The 20738-nt window shown below is 36.7% G+C and overlaps 1 long non-coding RNA gene across 1 annotated transcript in view; it reads left to right on the top strand.

Moving 5' to 3' along the window:
• LOC115514110 overlaps positions 1-19961 on the top strand; it is a 352463-nt gene extending 332502 nt beyond the window's left edge. The window contains exon 6 of the long non-coding RNA XR_004343642.1: positions 19868-19961. This is a non-coding gene — a long non-coding RNA (uncharacterized LOC115514110). The remainder of the gene's footprint in view (positions 1-19867) is intronic.
• The last annotated feature ends 777 nt before the right edge of the window (positions 19962-20738 follow it).

Raw genomic sequence — 20738 nt, forward strand, 5'->3', positions numbered from 1 at the left:
TGGCTTATAGCTTCATATTATGATTCTTACTGAGGAGGTGGATTGTTAAAACATGACCCCTTCTGGATATCAAATACAGAGCTTCCCACTACCAAATACTACTCTCTTCATTTTGTAAACACCTTTCCCAATCTCTCTAAAGACTTCTCTTGAGGCTTCTCACTTGGCTTGATACTATCCCAAATGGTTTGGGATTTGAAATTTAAGGGAAAGTCTGTGGCAACTAGAACTTTCACCTCAATTTTCATTATATCAAAATTCCTTTCTAAAATTCTTCTATCACATCAGTAAGGATATTTATATGTGATTGTGCAGATGGAGTATTAATCTAATGGAGATCAAAAGGATATGATGCAAAACAAAGTAGGTATTTTCTGACTCATTCCTTCTTCCCTGGGCTTCTGTTCATGGAGTGAGCTGGGGAATTAATTAGCAAATGCACTGTGGCTCCAGACAGCAGTTGATAGGCCATGTTGGAGAGTACCCACAGGGAAGCCAGCATATGCAGGAGGACCTACCACTCTGGCGAAAATGTTCCAGAGACATTCTAGGCCAAAGACTTGACACCAAAGTCCTGATTTCCTTGTTGGTTAGCAAAATCTGCACTTTTGAAAAAGGAGAAAGTGGCCCCAAAGGAGCTCCCGGGTTACAACCCCATTCTACAAGTGCCTGCAATTTATGGCATGCCAGGAAAAGGACATAGCTTGGTTCAATGTAATAGATACTCCCTGATGTACCATATACCCCACAAAGCAGGCCATTCATTCTGGCTGCTTTGTGTCTGCCAGAATCAGAACTGAGGTGACATTCAATTCTGACACATTTCCTACTAGAGCCCCCAAAGCCGTCTGCTTTTCTGTCTAGGTGATTCCTCACCTAATCTGATACACATTGTATTTTAACCTCTTCATGCTTGTTACAGGATTTTCATTCTCTAAGTTTGAACTCAAATGCCACTTCCTTGATTAAATATTCCATAAACCTGGGACGCCTGGGTAGCTCAGTCAATTGGGCATCCAACTTTGGCTCAGGCCATGATCTCACATTCGTGGTTTCGAGCCCCACGGCAGGCCCTGTGCTGACAGCTTAAGAACCTAGAGCCTGAGTTGGATTCTGTCTCTCCCTCTCTGCCCCTCCCCCACTCACACTTTGTCTCTCTCTCCATCAAAAATAAACATTAAAAAAATTCCATAAACCCTTAAAGTTAATTTTGTTTTCATCTGTCTACTCGTGACACTCTAATGCACTTCTTTTATCATTTTTATTTAATTTTAAATTGTAATTGATTTGTTTTCACAACTGTTATCCTCACCAAACTCTAAATTCTTTGAAGTTAGAGTTTATCCTATGTACTTTATATCTGTATCTACCCTTCTATTCAGCGTTTAATGAAACACATTTTTTGAGTTTATTCATTTATTTTAAGAGAAAGAGACACAGAGAGACAGAGAGAGAGCAGGGGAGGGGCAGCGGGAGAAGGAGCATGAAGCCTGATGAGGCGCTGAACTCAAGGTAAGATCATGACCTGAACCAAAATCAAGAGTCAGACACTTAACCGATTGAACCACCCAGGTGCCCCTAATAAAACACATTTTAAAAAAACTTCCCCTCAGTATTCAATAAACATGTTTAGAGAATAATTTAATTGAATGCCAAAATAATGACCATGGTGATGATAGTGGTTATTGCAGGATAATGAAACCTCAAGTTCCTGGGAAAAAAAAAGTCTAACCAATTTTTATTGAATACCTACTGTACTTTATATCATATTCATAACCTAATATATATTTCAACCAAGAAAAGAAATATGTAAAGCTTTGCCTGACTGCTTCTAGGATTAGAAATATGAGAGTGACCTGAATTGGAGCAATCAGAAAAAGAGAGATATCTTTTCTGTTGAATCACGAGAATTGAGTTAATGAGTCTAAGCACAGGCCAAGATTAAGATTCTTAAAATCAAATTATCCTACAAAGGATGCAACCCAGAGTCAAAATCATGTTACCAGCCTGGGTTTAGAGACAGCAAGACAGGGAAAATTGTGACTAAAGGAAAAGAAAAAAAAATTAACATATGCCTGATTCCAAGTGAGATGAGGAACAGAGGTAATTTGGTTCAGCCCTTATTGAAACAGGATGGGCCAGAGAATCAGAGGACCATCAGGGAAAATACCTTCAGGGGCTTTAAAGTAGGTGGAATCTAGCACTGTCTTCTCTCTTTACTTCTAGCTCTCTTTTATTTCTTTTTTATAGGCTATAATCCACGTGCCCAGACTAGATTTTATTAAGGATCCCAATTAAATTATGATTTGAAGACAAAATAAATAAACATATACATAAATAAATAAATTAATAAATAAGCAGTCTGCTCACTACAAAGCACCTTCAAAGTTAGTGTATAGTTTTGATACAGACAAAAAATTCTCCTCGGTGTCTCATTCCTTATCTAAACATCCTATTTATATTTACAATATCCAGTTATATGGATATTCCCCACTTTCATAAGAACAGATGTGCAAGGATTCATATTTTCAGGATGGAAAATGAGAATAAGTATTTCAATTGTGAAAGAAATATTTAAAATACTAATATTGCAAATAATATACATTATTTGATTCCACTGAAGGTGGGTTTTTTTGTTTTTGTTTTTTTTTTTTTTTTTGCTGTTTTTGCTCTGGTATAAAATTTTGGTTTACAGAGCTTTACCTGGGGAAGGGGCCAGAAAATTTAAGGTAACATATTGGGAACTATAAGTAATTGAACATTCTTTAATTCCCAACTTAGATTTCACTCCTGAGTGAAACCTTCCCAGGTTTCCTGGTCAGAATCCCTGTGTCAACAATTCAGAAGGAAACTGAATCACTGCAATCATTCTTAGAAGAATATTTATTAATATATTACAAAAGCAATTATGTACAACTTCAGAAACTAATGCATCACATAAGGTTGTATGCAGGTGTACCGTCTGTGAGGTAATAAAACACTAAATCTGTATCATTCTGCATGACAGAATGAAAAACCTACAAATACCAGTACTCTTGATCTTCCAGTTTAAACCTTATATTTATGTCCAGCATCCTGGAAATAAGCAGGGGTAGAGAACTGATTTCATTGCATTTGCTTCTATAGGTGCACTATTCATCTGCTCTTACTAGAAAAACTTCAATTATGGTTTGGTGAGAAAACACTGAGCTAAGAAAACAGAAAAATCTGGGTTTGAAAGTGAATTTTTTTCATTTTTGGGGGTAAGTGAATTTGAAAAAAAACACTATCATTCTGAAATTTAGTTTACTCATCCATTAAACGACATAGTGAACCTACTTCACACAGCTGTTGTGAGAATTTATTGAGAACATATGTAAAACATGTTTTAACAGTATCTGCCAGTATGTAGAAGGTCAGTGAAGTCTTGTTTATTTGGTTTTCACTTTTAACAGCATAATGAGGAGTTGTTTGCTTTTTTATTTATCTGCTACTTTCCAAAGAAAAAAGATGGGAAGCACAAATGAATGAAATCGGACAATGTAAACCAGGGGGAGGTGTTTTTGTACTATAGCATCACAGAATTTTTGATAACTGGAAGCTTTTTATAACTGGCTGTTTTTCATAACAACTATTTGGGTAGACCTTGAATTGTGTTCGAAAATCTAGATGAGGCACTGTGGCTTTAGAAGGAAGATTGGCCTATGAGTGCTCATTGGGTAGCAGGGACAAGTGTAGGAGAATGCCAGCACACACGTTTATCGTTCATACTGGCATTAGCTTTAATTTGAATTACATTCTCTCTAGGTTGGGCACTTCTCTTCATGTTCTTCTCCACCCTTGTATATTATACAGTATGAAAGTTGTTGTCTTAACCCCTTATAGCATCTGAATCCAGTCTCCCCAGCCCTCTGTTTATAGCTAGGTATCTAAGAAGGGTGACAGACTGGTTCATGGAAACAGAGTGCTTCATGGATGGAAGTACTGAATTGAGAGGCAGGATTCTAGCTCCGTCTCTCCCACTTTAATCCCTGGATTTCCACTTTCCTTATTTTTGTAAAATGTAGGGTTTGGTTGGCACCAGATGATCTCAAAGATCTCTCTTCATTCTAAGACTCTGAATTCAGGTCACATGAAGCTGAATCGAATGCTCTTTTTGCTTATAATCTCTTCTTTTGAGGAAATAGAAAACTTCTGTACTTGGGAGCCAGTATAAATCTCTGACTTCAAAAAAATGTCAATGCATATGTGTTTTATAGGCTCAATTTTGTGTAACAGAACTAATACACTGCTAATCTGTGAACCACTAAACTGTTAAAATGCCAAAGGAAAGTTAAAGACCAAATTATTTTTTTCTTAGAAGCAATAAAAGTAACTTTGTCTCTACTAGTATAGCTATTTCTGACAATTCATTATATCAGGGAAAAAAGTGGGTCAGGTTTAAATGCCCTGCTGTTTATAAAAATATATGAACTATAAAACAGTCTTTGTATGTGTCCTTTTTGAAAGGGGATGTTTTAGATGACCTGGCCGGCTTCTGTGGATCAAGTCCTTTTTTTCCCCATGGCACTGCTACCGGCAAAGGCAGGAAGCAGGTCGCTTCATGGGCTTTGTCTAAGAGGCAGGACAGATTGCAGCAGTAAGGTGGGCCTTAAGAGCTTGTATCAGCGTTAGAAAGGATAAAAGAAATTACACTTTCTGTCCATTTTATTTATACCCAATTCTTACCTTTACTTCTGAAGGTGATTAGAGAAGTCCTGGGTGACAAAGACATACATTGCACGTTGCAGTTCACACTGATTTGCAGTCTTCATTTTATGATCCTCTTCATCAAAAGCCACATCCATATATTAAATAAGACCTTGGTCTCAATGCCACTTGTAGGATGATCATATCACTTATTTTTATTGCATATTCTTTTGTGTATAACCACAAGATCTATTATGTTTTCATCTTATGCTAAAGAACGGAATTTCTTGCTCTTTTATTTTGGGGCAATTGTGATGATCTATTTGCAAGACTCTAAATCTGTTTCAATAGCAGAAAGTTATCAACCTCATACTTATATAAATGCACTTAATTCTGTTATTTTTTTATTCATCTCTCTGACTTAGATTTCTACCCCTAAGAAGGTCATAGGGCCACTTACTTAGGGGCTTAAAGGGGTGAGGAATGACTTATGGCAGCCTATAAATTGAATGGGTGAGGCAGAAAGTGAGCAGAGCAGGAGATCTGAAGTCACATAGACCTTGAAGAGGCCACTTGGGGCTGCTCTTGCTGCCAGCTCATCAGTATTTATGACATCTTCTTCAAAGTTGTAAAATGCTGGCCCTGGGTATTATATGGTGGTTGTATTCCATGGGTCACCTAGGCTGCTGAATTTTTGCTCACAATATTCCCTATGCTTATATTTGTCTCTCCCTGCTCCTTCAGTAAGTTTTACTTGCGTCTAAATTTTATTCTAAACTCTAAACTTGATTATTCAAGAAATCTTGTCTGGGTTGATGAGAAAGCCACACCACCCTACCAATTAAGCATTCTTCTTAATGTTTCAAAGGTAACTATTTCTTTTAAGTTTCAATTTTAAAAATATTTTAAATGCCTATCATGAGACAGGCATCACAGTAGTAAATTTTGTGCTTACATTTATATGCATTGTCAAAAAATAAAAATCTCAGATTTGGTGGGTGGGACCTTCTGACCCAGAACAACAGTCCCATAAATCAGGGCAGGAAATCCAATCATCCTTGGCCCTCTCTCTTGTTCTAAATTAAACACTCTACCCCTGAGTAAGGTGACAACAAATTTTGTCACTAACACTTGGGTGTGATAGATTGACTCAGCACTTCAAAAGGAAGGTTCTGGAGCAAGGGAAGAATGCTTTAAGGAAGGGAGTGTGCTACAATTGTATGGCAGTGGCGACAATCTGAATCCAGCCTGCAGTTTCCACAAGCATCATGAGCCAAACAAAGGAGCTTTCCAGTCACCTTCCAGGAACAACTAAGAGCTCTCCATGGCAGTCTTCTCTGTAAGGCCTCCTCCTCAGACACACGACTTTAAAAGAGAGGCGAAAAGTGTGTTGCACACTCAAAAATACTCTTTTTTAATAGAAAAGCCAAGGTCTCAAAATAGTTAATTTCTATCTCTAAAGGAATATTATTCTAATATCAGTTATCCTGAAGTTCCTCACTGTGCCTTTGCTGTCAGGACCTGCTTCTCCATTACTTCACATAATGACAAGAAGATCTTTACAGTATCCTTCTATCTCCATTAAGGTTGCTTATGAAGCAGAATCATTCCTATCAAACCGTGTTTCTCCATTTACACACATTTGGAACTAGGACATGCTTATTGGTGAGATACCAGTAAACCCCAGCCCTTAGAAGCCTTGCCCTGCCTGACCTTGTGCAGACTACCTGTGTGGATTCCATTATGTGCAACAGAGAATTCAAATAAGCAGTTTTGTTGCTATTTATTTAGAAAAGCAAAGACCTTCAAGATTCGCTCAGAGTAAGCCTTCAGGGAGGGTGTAACTAGTAGGCTCTTTGACTTCACAATTGTAATAAATTAAAATTCTGAATTAAGTATCAGTGGGTACCCATAAAGGAAACTCTCAGTAACCCTGATGACCCTGTAATAAATGTTTGCAATGAAAACAAGAAGAAGAAGAAGAAGAAGAAGAAGAAGAAGAAGAAGAAGAAGAAGAGGAGGAGGAAGGGGAGGAGGAGGAAGGAGAAGAAGTAGCAGTAGTAGTAATTGAGAACAGTCAAAAAGAGGTGGCTTATCTGAGAACAGAAATCTGTCCCAAGGAAATTGTGTCTTCCTTCTTTCCCTCCTTTCCCTCCTTCCCACTCCTTCTCTCACACACAGAACTCCCACTCACAGGGCTGATCTCACATAGTGTGATCTTATTAAAGTAGGTGACACTGAAGTGTGATGGCTGAGAGGTTTAACTTATTCAATGAAGAATTTTTAATCCAATTTCTCATTTCTTTGAGCTACAGGCTTTCTAGTGTCCCCAATTTGTTCTGGGAGATTGCTAATTCCCTTTTTCCTCTCTGAATCAGGAAGGCCCTTCCACACATGCCTCTGACCTTGGTAAGCTGCTCAGTGCTTTCACAGGGTTCAGTAAAGACTTTTTCCAGAACAAGAACTTAGAGGCTGTCAAAGCAAATAGAAAGGCCCAATGGAGATTCCTCCATGCAGGGAAGGCCCTGAATAATTCAGTTTGCAGCTATAAGTGCTGCTATAACAAAGAATTCATTATCTTTTTTACTGTTACTTTCTAAGCATCACATTTTCCATTTTCTTTTTTTTAAATAACTTTTATTTTTTAAAGTTTGCCAAACTAATACCAATTTATAGCTTAAAAAGCCAATGTGCTCTAAATGGCAGTCTTGTGTTTGACTCTTGCCATATTTCCTAGTTTTGATCATCAGAAATAATGACGTTCAACTTTTTCAGCTGTTTCTCTGGCATTTATGTTCATATTTCTACTAGTATTATTATTCTCTTGTTTATTTGTAGTGAAGTTTAGCTATTATCTCCTGATGTAAAGAGCAATGAGGATTTAGGTCTCTAACAGCCTCTTCCCTGCATTGCCACTTTCCCAGTAAGGGTAAATCAATATTCTGTGTTTAAATTATTATAACTATGTAAATGTTGTTTTTACTCAGCCAAATATTGCACTATTTCTTTCCTTACAAATTTTTTGTTAATTCTCGAGTTCATACTTACCTTGTTTTGTGATTTAATCAATTTCCTTTGTAATGATCACTCCTTCTTTCCACAGCCTTGTAAAACTTCTTACTGTAATTTGCCATAAAGTCAAATGTTCTTTTTTAAAATTATTTCTGGGGGCGCCTGGGTGGCGCAGTCGGTTGAGCGTCCGACTTCGGCCAGGTCACGATCTCGCGGTCCGGGAGTTCGAGCCCCGCGTTGGGCTCTGGGCTGATGGCTCGGAGCCTGGAGCCTGTTTCCGATTCTGTGTCTCCCTCTCTCTCTGCTCCTCCCCCGTTCATGCTCTGTCTCTCTCTGTCCCAAAAATAAATAAACGTTGAAAAAAAAAATTAAAAAAAAATAAAATAAAATAAAATAATTTCTGGAGACTTTCCTCCTGAAGATCTGAATCCTCCAGTTCAGTGTGGATTGGTAGCTCTTCAGGTCTGCTCACAGCTGTTATCTTGGGACTTCTCTATGCCAGCATCCAGAGCGTTCCCCTTGCCTACATTCTGTGTGGAACTTCCTGATACCTGAATCCCATGTCTTCTTGGTTACCTTTCTTGCTTTGGTGGCTCACAGTCTTGAGTTCATTCCTGAGAAAGGACACATGGGAGATACAATTTTGAGATCATGCAAATCTAAAAAGGTTGTCATTTTACTACCAGATTCTTTAATTGCCTAATTGTGTACAATAATCTAAAGTGAAAATTATGTTACTTAGAATTTTGAAAGCATTGGTCTATTGCCTTCTGCTTCTCAGTATGGATGTGAAAAACTGAAGTCATTTTATTTTTATTCCTTTCTATGTAATCAGTGTTGTTCAACTCTGGACATTGTCTCTTTATCTTTGGTGTTGTGAAATTCATGATGCTGTTGTCTTGGTGTCTTATCTTTTCTTTTTCTTTTTTTCATTTATGGTTCTTGGCTTTGGGGGACCATTTTAATTCACTGATGCACAAATTTTAGGTCAGGAAATGTTTTGTATTATTTCTTGATAATGTCTCTGTTTCTGTTTTGTGGGTGTCATTTTGGTTAGACCCTATGATAGTTGTTTTATGTGAATGGCCACGTAGTGCCCAGATTAAATATTGTTTCTGGTGCCTGGATGAGATTAGTATTTGAATTGGTAGACTCCAGTAAAGTAGATTGCCCTCCCCATTGTGGGTGGGTATCATCCAATCTGTTGAGAGCCTGAACATAACAAAAGGCAGAAGAATAAGGAAGTGGTGTTTTTTTTCCTGCCTCACTGACTGAGCTGGGATATCTCTTTCTGTCCTCAGACTGCAATTCATATCATTGACTCCCCTGGTTTTCAAGCTTTGGACTCAGACTGAATTACACCACTGGTGTTTCTGTGTCTCTAGCTTGCAGGCAGCAGATAGTGGGACTTCTCGGACTCCATAAATACATAATAAACACATGAACCAGTTCTTCATAATGAGTCTCTCTCTCTCTCTCTCTCTCTCTCTATATATATATATATATACACATATCTGTCTTTATATACATATACATACATACATATGTGCGCGTTATACATGTAATGTATTATTTCAGATGTTCTGTTTCTCTGGGAAATGCTGATTTGTATGCACACTGAAACTTTTGGATTATCCTGGCATTTTCTTGCATTTTCTCCTTTACTCTGTCTTTGTTTTTTTGTTCTTGTTCTGAGATTTGCCTTAATCAGACTTCTAGGGTAGATATTACTAAAATTCATCCGTATTAATGGTTCCCTTCTCCTTGCTGAATATGTGAAATTATTACAATTCCACATGCCCTTGTACCTCAAAGAAGCCATGTGACCTGCTTAAGCTAATGATATAGGTGCTTTGGGATAGAAATGTTTAATTGCTGCTATATGACTCCCCATGCTCTTTTTTCTGTCATAACACATCCCAAAGCCTCATACTGAAATAGGGGTTTCACAAGTTTGGAGCAGCCAGGTAGAGATGCTAAGCCTCCATATAGGGTATGGCTATGCTGGAGTCACGAGGCCAATGGCAGCCTGCACAAACAAGAAATAAACTTTTTTTATATTAAACCTCAAGACCTTCTATGTTGTTACCACAGCAAAATTTTGCATATCTTAAATGATTCCATTTCTAGGAGGCTTTCCTGTGATTTCATTGTTCCCTTTTAGCATCTCATTCTTGTTCCATGGATGCAATGGTGTTTAATAACATCAGAATGATAAAAATATCATGATACTTTCCATTGCTTCTGTATAGTCCAGGTGCATATTTGCTTTTCCAGTTTGCACGTTTTGATCTCTGGCTTTTCTCAATAGCAAGGGATTCTTGGTTTTCAATTCCTTTGAAAGTGAGACACTAAAATCTAACAGGAAGCCCCATGTACGTGGCACAGCATGTTGGTTGTTGGGCTTCATGGTAGTAAATTAGACCTGCTCCTTCTTGATGGAATTTCAAATGTTATATCTGCAGGTTTGGGCCCATTAAGTTTCTCCAGAGAAGTGCCCATGCCACTATTCCTGTTTGATGGTATAAGCCTGGCTGCAGGTATTGAGGGAGCTAAGGAGAGGAAGGGAAGTAGGAGATTTTTTTCTTCCATATGCCTATTCTAAATTAATTCCTCTATTTGTTGATTCACAACCACTCTGTGCTCTTTTAATAACTCTGAGTCCAGCATCTTTCTGGTTCAATTTCTCCAGAAAATAAGATATGTATCTCCAGACTGGTATAGAATTTGGGCAGAAATCTGACAACGGCAATGGCAAGGGCTTGGTGGTCTACTTGTACCTTGGGCGGTATTGCAGCCAATTCTTCTATTTATTTCCATCGCTCTCGTCATTCCTGCCATCTATAGTTTCAATGTCTATGGAACTTCTAAGACAATCTGGTGTTCTGTGAGCAACTGTGCTTTCTTTTTTTGGGCATATAAGTTTAAGCTTCTCTGCTCTTCTATGTCACTTATCTCTCCTCTGTCTGCTTTTCATCTTCTGAAAATGGGTGGAAGTCTTTTATCTGCTGATGTTTTACTTCCTGTTTTCATTTCCTTGCACATTTATACCTTGTTTATTCCTCTAATGACAATTTAGAGGAGATTATTAAGGAGCAGAGATAAAGAAATGTATGTAATGTGCCTGGTTTGTCCAGGATTATCTCAACATGAACTCTTATGAGTTAAGATGGGCCAGCATTATTCATTCTACAAAGTGCAATAGGTGCCTTAAATCCTACGATGTGCTGTATGGGACTTAGTGGAGAATAAGAGGGAAACACAGGGAAAGGGAGAACAAGGTGTGCAGAGGCACAAGATGAAAGAGAGCCAGTAATTGAATGAGGTTCTAAAACTTGGAGCACAGAATGGATTGGAGTTAATAGAAGGGAGGTGATGTTGGAGACAATTGCGGGAGTGGTCATGGATTACCTCTTAAGCCACATTAAGAATTTAGTATTTTAGGGGCACCTGGGTGACTCAGTCAGTACACAACCAACTTCAGCTCAGGTCATGATCTTGCAGTCTGTGAGTTCGAGCGCCGCGCTGGACTCTGTGTGACAGCTCGGAGCCCGGAACCTGCTTCAGATTCTGTGCCTCCCTCTCTCTCTGCCCCTCCCTAACTTGTGCTCTGTCTCTCCCTCAAAAATAAATAAACATTAAAAAAAATAATTTAGTGTTTTAGGGGTGCCTGGGTGGCTCAGTTGGTTGAGTGTCTGACTTTGGCTCAGGTCATGACCTCACAGTTCCTGGGTTCAAATCTACCATTGGGCTCACTGTTGTCAGCCTGTCAGTGTGTAGCCCACTTCGGATCCTCTGTCCCCCTCTCTCTCTGCCCCTCCCCTGCTTGTGCACTCTCTGTCAAAAAAAAAAATAATAAATAAAACATTAAAAAATACTTTTTAAAAAATTTAGGATTTTAATCCACATACAACAAGAAGCTATCCTTGTCTTTTTAAGGAGGATAGTGACAAGATCAAATTTGAATTTTAGAAAAGTGATTCTAGTTACAGTATGGAAAAACTAGAGGTAAGGAAACCAATTAAATTGTAACAGGCTAGTAGTAAAGAGATGGTGGTAAAATTGTGGATTTTGAAAGAGAAGTAAGTTTGGAGAACATGACAATTTTATCAGTTTTGAAGTATTGAGTTTCCAAAGCTTATGACAAAGCTAATGTGACCAACAAGATGTTGGTCTGAAGCTCAGAAAGCCAGTGTAAATTTAAAATATATATTTGGGAACATAAATTGTAATGAGAGACATGGAGGTTAATGACTAGTCAGAGAATATATGTAAAAATGAGATGAGCAGAATGCCTAGGAATCTTCATTTAAGGGATGAACTTAAAAAAGGATTTTTTAAGGGTCTGAGAAGAAGCACTCAAGAAAGCACTCGAGAAAGGAGGCAAACCAATAGAGTATTTTTCTTTTATGGAGGTAAAGAATAATTTAGCTTTTAGGGAAAAATCGTCAATAGTGCCCAGCCAATTTAAGACTAAATATATGGCAACGAGTTTAAGAATGAATAGAATAAGACTGAATGATATTTAGGAATTATAACAGACTGGCTGGATGCACAGGGTAATGAAAAATCTAATTTTTGACTTGTGTAATTACATAAGATTTCCTAAGATTAAAATTGCAGGGTGATGGTCCAGTTTGTCAGGCAAAGTTTTGGAGAATTTGAGGTAACTCTCAAACATTTAAGATGAAACATTCTTAATAAAATTTTGTCTATAACTCTCAGGCTTACAAGAGGGAGCCTGGGTTTCCTGAGGTCAGGGAAGATAAGAAATGAGAAGATAAAGTTTTCTGCAATAAATAAAGCATCAGTTACCTTACTGAAACAGTTGGAGAAATGTCTTAGTGGAAGAGAGAAGCCAGATTGCTTCTGTGAGTCTGGGAGAAAAGTAGAGGGGGTGAAGTAGAGTTGGCCAGTGTGTGAGTTCACCACTGACTATGTAGAAATTTTCACAAAACTCAGTTCACTAGTTACATCCATTTTCCATTCCACTCCCCTCCACCACCTTGCTCCTTCAAACTTATCCATAAATTTACGGTGTCATTTCCACATTCATAAAAAGTATTGGTGTTTCCACTATACTTACCCCACCAATCCCTAAAGCTAAATCAGCACAGTCTCTGTCCTTTCTGCTTTTGTACCCAAGTTGTTAAATAATTTAATTAAATGTTCACAATTATGAAACTAGAACAAATAATACTAAAATTTGTATGGAACCACAGAGGACTCCAAATAGCCAAAGCAATCCTGAGAAAGCTAGAGGTATCACAATCCCAGACTTCAAGATGTACTCTAAGCTATAGAAATCAAAACAGTATGGTGCTGGCACAGAAATAGGTGCATAGATCAATGGAACACCTCAGAAATAAACTTACATTTATGTGGTCAATTAATCTATGACAAAGGAGGCAAGAATATACAATGGGGAAAAGATGGTTTTTTCAATAAACGGTGCTGGGAAAACTGGAGAGCTACATGCAAAAGAACAAAACTGGACTAGTTTCTAACACCCTACACAAAAGTAAGCTCAAAATGGATTAAAGACCTAAACGTGAGACTTGAAACCATAAAAATCCTAGAAGTGAACATAGGCAATAATTTCTTTGACATCAGCCATAGCAACATCCTTCTGGATAGGTCTCCTAAGGCAAGGAAACAAAAGCAAAAATAAACTGTTGGGACTACATCAAAATAAAAAAGGTAGCAATAGTAGCGAAGGTAGCCATAAAAAAAAAGACAACTTACTTAATGGGAGAAAATATTTACAAATAACATATCTTACAAGAGGTTAATATTCAAAATATAGGAAGAACTTACAACTTACAACTTACAATTCAACACCAAAAAAAAAAAAAAATCCAGTTAAAAAATGGGCAGAGCACCCGAATAGAAATTTTTCCTAAGAAGACAGATAGTCAACAGACACATGAAAAGATGTTCATCACTAATCATCGGGGAAATGTAAAACAAAACCACAATGAGATATCACCTCATGCCTTATAGAAAGCCTAAAATCAAGAAGGTAAGAAACAACAAATGTTGGCAAGGATGTGGAGAAAAAGGAACCCTTGCTCACTGTTGATGGAATGTAAATTGGTATAGCCACTGTGGAAAACAGTATGAAAGTTTCTCAAAAAATTAAAAATAGAAATACCATATGATCCAATCCACTACTGGGTGTTTACCCAGGGGAAAGGAAAACACTAACTCAAAAAGCTATATGTACCCCTATGCTTATTGCAGCATTATTTGCAATAGCCAAGGCATAGAAGCAATTTAAGTGTCCATCAATAGATGAATGAATAAGGAAAATGTGATATAGATACAATGGAATATTACACAGCCATAAAAAGGATGAGATCATGCCATTTGAGACAACATGGATGAACCTAGAGGGTTTTAATGCTAAGTGAAATAAGTCAGACTGACAATGACAAATTATACCATATGATTCAATTCATAAATGGAATATTAAAAAAAAGAATAAATGAAAGCGGAATATAATTATAAATAAAGAGAAAAACTGATGGTTACCAGTGAGCAGGAAAGGGGGATATAGTTTTCTAGTTATGGAATGAGTAAGTCATGGGAATAAAAAATAGAGTATAAGGAATACAGGTAATGATACTGTAGTAACACTGTAATGGGACCAATGGTAGTTAAACTCATGGTGTATGTGGCATAATGTATAAACTTGTCAAATCGCTGAGTTGTACCCCTGAAATTAATGTAACATTGTGTGTCGACTCTACTTAAATTAAAAAAAATTAAATATTATTTTTTAATGGAAATAAATAAATAAATAAATAAATAAATTTGCATGATTGTGTGATTTGTTTCCAACAAAAATCAAGGTCACCAACCCTAATGCAACTTGGAAATCTTAAATAACTATTAACCTTCTCATGATTTCTCAGAATAATTTCAAACCTCCAAAATTCTCATCAAAATTTCATGCTAACAACTGAGAACAAACTGAGGATTGATGGGGGGTGGGAGGGAGGGGAGGGTGGGTGATGGGTATTGAGGAGGGCACATTTTGGGATGAGCACTGGGTGTTGTATGGAAACCAATTTGACAATAAATTTCCTATATTGAAAAAAAAATTTCATGCTAACAATTTGCTACCATCGGAAAATTCTGAGCCCACTGCTCAGGAGGTCCTTTACTTCTCCACCTATCAAAATGTACATCTCAAGCTAACTGTCCTTTCCTTCTTGTAAGAAATGCTTTGGCATATCTATCATCTATTTCCAGAGGAAATACAGGAGACCACAAGCAATATAAAAGGTGTCCTTATGGACATACTTTAGAAAACATAGCTCCATTTGTCAAAACAACCTCCTGTCAAGCTTGGACTCTTCCTTTTTAAAATGCAAATTTGTTATGTCACTGTCACAGCTTGACATGATTTAAAGATTCCCATTGCCTTCAGACTGAAATCCAAATTATTTAGCATCTGTAAAAGGCTTTATGTGAAGACATGGAATTGTGAATAAGAATAGTTCTTTAGGAGAACTGAAATAGTTTGGGATAGATTAAATATGGGTTGAGATCAGACTGAAGAAGTAGGCCAGGGACAGATCATGAAGGACCTTGTATCACAAACCTGGTGGTAGTGTTCAGAAGAAATGGGAAGGAATGAGACCACAGGCTGATGTGTCAAGGTGCAAAGGTGGTCTCTCCTGCAAGCAGATAGGGACTAAGTGGGAAAGAAAATTTGATATTTTCATGACGTAATGTCTTTAAGATAATCTTCTGGTGTGAGTGAGTTCTTTCCTGTTTCATTAAAACTAGGCTTGGTGGTGGTGGAGTGGAAGGTGTACTAGCCCCAAGCATCAGCCTTCATTCTTAACTTGTATGTTCATTTTTCTTCCTTTGCAAGTTCCTAGTCGGGTCCATCATGCTTGTCTACTCCTGCCTGGATCTCATATATACCAATTTACAATGCTAAATCTTAGTCAGCCTTACATACTGGCAATGAGAAAGTTCGATGTCTAGTCATTATTAATACTTTCTGTCTGTCTCCAGGCAATTACTGAATTGCTTTGTGCCATTATAGGTTAGTTGATATTTCTAAAGTTTTATACAAATGAAACTATACAATATGTACTCTTTTCCCCTAATTTCTTTCATTCAACATAATTAAATTGAGACTGACCCATGTTATTACATGTATCAGTACCCCATTATTATTATTATTATTATTATTATTATTATTTGCTGAATAGTAGTCCATTGTATGGTTGCTGATGGTTGATGGTTTTTTGAGTTATTTCCAATTGGTGACTATTACAAATAAATCTGCTATAAGCATTGGAGTACAACTCCAAATTTTTGCATGGATATATGCTTCCATTTCTCTTGGATGAATACCTGGAAGTGGAATGACCTGATAATATGGTATGTGATATTTAATTTTTAAGAAACTGCCAAAATGTTTTCTAAAGTGTTTGTACCATTTCACATTCCCACCAGCTGTATATGAGAATTCCAAATGCTCCACATGGTCACCAATACTTATTATAGCCAATTAAAATATTGTGGACATTCCAATAAGTAATAGGTGTAGTGGTATCTCATTACACATTTAATTTGCTTTGTCCTAATGATTATGATGAACATCTTTTCATGTGTTTGTTTGCCATATGTACTTCTTTAGTAAAGTGTCCCAGTTTTTTCTCTGTTTTGTATAGGTTTGTTTTCTTACTATTGGTTTTTGAGGATTCTTTACATATTTTGTTCATGAGGTATATCAGTTTGTGTTTTCTTGGAATTTCTTTATGTGGTTCTGACATCAGGATAATGATGACCTTAAAGAATGAAACTCCTTTTCACTTTTCTAAATTAATTTTTGTAGAACTTGTATTATTTCATCCTTAAATACTTGGTAGAATTTTCCAGTGAAATCCTCTGAACCTAGAATTTTCTTTGTGGGAAGATTTTAAATTAAAAAAAAAAATAAGTTTCTTTAGACGTTTCTTTAAATTAAAAAAAATAAGTTTCTTTAGATTAAGTAAAATCTTAAATTTAGATTTTAAATTAATAAAAATAAGGTTTTTTTAAGATGTCCATTTCTTCTTGAATGGCTCTGATACTTTGTGTTAATATTTGCATGAAATTTTAGGATTGACTTTTTGATAAATCAACATCTTTATCATTATGAAGTGATCTTCTTTATCTCTCATAATATCTTTTGATCAGAGATCTATTTTTTCTGGTATTACTATGGCCACTGAAGCTTTATTTTTATTACTATAAGCAGGGTATATATTTTCTCATCTTTTATTTTTGCTTATTTAAAATGTTTCTTTTGGGCTCCTGGGTGACCCAGTTGGTTAAGAATCTGACTTCGGCTCAGGTCATGATCTCACAGTTTGTGAGTTTGAGCCCCACGTCAGGCTCTATGCTAACAGCTGAGAGGCTCCAGGCTCTCAGATTCTGTATCTCCCTCTCTCTCTCTGCCCCCCCCCCAACTTGTACTCTCTCTCTCTCTCTCTCTCAAAAAATGAATAATTGTTAAAAAAAAATTTAAAAATAAAATATTTCCGTTTTTCTTAAGGTTATTTATTTTGAGAGAGAGAGAGCGGGTGAGGGTAAGAGAGAGAAGGAGAGCAAGAATCCCAAGCAGGCTCTGCATCGTCAGTGCAGAGCCCAATGCAGGGCTTGAACTCATGAGCCATGATGAGATCATGACCTGAACCAAAACCAAGAGCCAGATGTGTAACCGACTGAGCCAGCCAGGCACCCCTAAAATATGTTTCGTCTATGAAATGTATAATTGACTCTTGCTTTTAAAAAAAATCGAATCTCGGGGCGCCTGGGTGGCGCAGTCGGTTAAGCGTCCGACTTCAGCCAGGTCACGATCTCGCGGTCCGTGAGTTCGAGCCCCGCGTCGGGCTCTGGGCTGATGGCTCAGAGCCTGGAGCCTGTTTCCGATTCTGTGTCTCCCTCTCTCCCTGACCCTCCCCCGTTCATGCTGTCTCTCTCTGTCCCAAAAATAAATAAACGTTGAAAAAAAAAATTAAAAAAAAAAATCGAATCTGACACTCTCTGTCTTTTAATTGAGATGTTTAGAACATTTACATGTAATGTGATTAATTGCTTTGGTTGTTTGTTCATCTGTTATCCTGCTATATGTTTTCTGTTTGTCCCTTGGTACTCTGTTTTTTTTTCCTCTTTTTTCTACCTTCTTTTGGATTTTTTAAATGGTTTTATTGTATCTCTTTTATAGCATATTAGCTATAATTATTTGTTTTGTCATTTTACTTGTTGCTCTAGGGTTTTATAGTATACATCCTTAACTTATCACAATCTGCCATAAAATTATACCACTTCACATAAATAGCTTTATAATCTTGTCATATATTTTAATTATACATGTTATAAACATCACAATAAATTATTGTGCAGTCAGATATCTTTTAAAGAGATTTAAATAAGAAAAAATATCCTACCTATTTGCCCACACAGGGACCATTTCCAGTGACCTTCATTTTTTGTGTAGATCCAGATTTTCATCTAGTTTCATTTTCCTTCTGCCTATGAAGAACTTCTTATAACAATTCCTTTAATGATAGTTTTCTGGTGATAAATTCTTTTAGCTTTTTATGTCTTCACCTTTGAAGTATATTTTTGATGTCCCAAGAATTATGAAGCTTTCCACTCTACTGTTGAGAACAGGCAGTATTCTCAGCTCTGTATGAGCACCAGATATGCTTTCCAGTCTTTTGGATGGTCCTTTTCCCAACCTTGGGTAATTTCCTTACATGCATGTACTAGTCCTTACATGCATGTATATGCATGTTCCTTACATTCAGTACTCAGCTTAATATTGGAAGGGGACCCTCTGCAAATCTTCAGAGCTCTCTCCGTGTGCAGTTCTTTCCTTTTTAGTACCTCGCATACTGTAGCTGTGCTAGTCTCCCTGAACTCAGCTCCATCTCCTTAACTCAGAGTGTCTGTCAGGTTCCACTTGGGTTAACCCTCCTTCACTGTATCCTGAAAACTCTCTCAAGGAAATGAGCTGAAAGAATTATAGAGCTCACCTCATTTGCTCCATATCTCTCAGGAATCATTATTTTTTGCTGTTTGATGTCTAGTGTCTTGAAAACTGTCTTACAGATATTGTGGCTGGGTGTTATGGTTATTTCAGATGGGAAGGTAAATCCAGATCTTTTCACTCTGTCTTGGCTAGAAGTAAAAGAACTGAATCATTTATTTTTAAAATTTGTTTTTAAATAATAGGAAGACTTACTCTTTGCTTCCACTCCCTTGCTCTCTGGGATACCATTTTAGTTCGTGGCGTGTTTTTATAGCGGGTAATAGTTTCAATTTATGCTTTTTAAATCATTGATGTGATTTTTCTCTGTTACTTCCCTCTACCCCTATATTTAGACATACTAGTTAGCTTTCTGATTCATAGAAAAGTATTTTATGTCCATAATAATTTTGGTATGAAATTTTCTTAGAAATCTCTACATTGTCCAACTTTTTTATACAGTTGACCCTTGAACAACATGGTTTGAACTGCATGGACCACTTCCACATAGATTTTTTTCAATAAATGCAGTACAGTACTGTAAATGTATTTTATCTTCCTTATGGTTTTCTTAATAACATTTTCTTTTCTCTAGCTTACTTTATTATACGGATAGACTATATAATACATATCACATACAAAAATATGTGTTAATCAGTTGTGTTATCAGTAAAGCTTCCAGTCAACAATAGGCTATTAATTAGTAGTTGAGTTTCTGGGGAGTCATACATTATACACAGATCTTCAACTGCATATGTGTATGTGGGGGTGCCCCTAATCCTTGCATTGTTCATGTGTCAACTTTAGTTTTACACAATCCTTTTCTCAATTTTATAGCATCTATTCATAACTTTTCAGTTTTTTTAAAACTAATATAACTTTAAATGAAAAAATGTTGAGCACTAGTCAAAAATGACAGTGACCATTGTTTTCTAAATGTAATATGATTCTTTTTACAAGTTGGGATTTTATCTTTAGTAAGTCATAACAAAGTCAATTTTCTCAATAATAAATTATAATTTTAATGCAGGTGCAGTGATTTTTAAAATGTAACTTATGAGTATTTATGTACTCCAAAAACACAACATTCTCTATAACATCTTTTTATGAAAACAGTTATTTTAAAAATGTGTTTTGCTTTGCTAGGGCAAACATAACTCTGGAAGGATCTTCCCTGAAGCAGTCTGACTATCAATATCCTTCTTGGCCACAGTCAAGATCATATTTAGAAGGAGGCATGTGATAGGTGAGTTCAATTTTTATCACATTTATATCTTTCCTCTTCACTGATGTCAATTGGAGAGAAGCTTTAGTAATACTTTATACTTTTATTTTTACTTGGTTGGTACAGACTCACTGTTTTAAGTAAACTCTTTCTTGGAAACTCAATATAAAATACAGATGAGAGTGAATAGTGTACTATAAGGCTACTGATAACCTTGAATCACTGAGCTAGCAGATGTGTACTCTTTCATTGGTATCTTTTGGTGCTATCAAATTGTAAGCAGGGCATCATGGATTTTTCTCAGAAAGCATGATCTCAGTCAGAGTTTGTGAAGCCTAAGCCCTTAGAATCATGTGGATTAGAGCTGAATTCTGTCTCCTCCAAATTATCTGACAGAATATGAAAGTTCTGACTGGCAAGGGGAAGATTTCAACAGTCATCTTTTTGGCTTTTACACTGCTATTTGTGTTCATTCACCCAACTTTTTCTGAGGATCTGTTATGAACCTGATATTGCCAGGAATGTTATAGAGAACTGAGAGAAGAATGGCACTTGGTTAGAACCTGAAATTTATCTTAACCTCTGATGTCTCCATTATTCATAAAATACAAAGATGGTAGGGCATATCAGCATCCAGTTTCTAATAAGGGAACATTTGACAGTATGAGATTGACAGTATGAGTAGATCATCTAGTGGTGACTGTGTGGTGTAATTTGTGAGCTACTGACACTTTCATTCCTTTGAGTTAACATCTTCTCTTCCCTGCTATTAATTCATAGACATAAAATCAC

This window comes from Lynx canadensis, chromosome B2 (genome assembly GCF_007474595.2).
Source record: "Lynx canadensis isolate LIC74 chromosome B2, mLynCan4.pri.v2, whole genome shotgun sequence".
NCBI classification, from domain to species: domain Eukaryota; kingdom Metazoa; phylum Chordata; class Mammalia; order Carnivora; family Felidae; genus Lynx; species Lynx canadensis.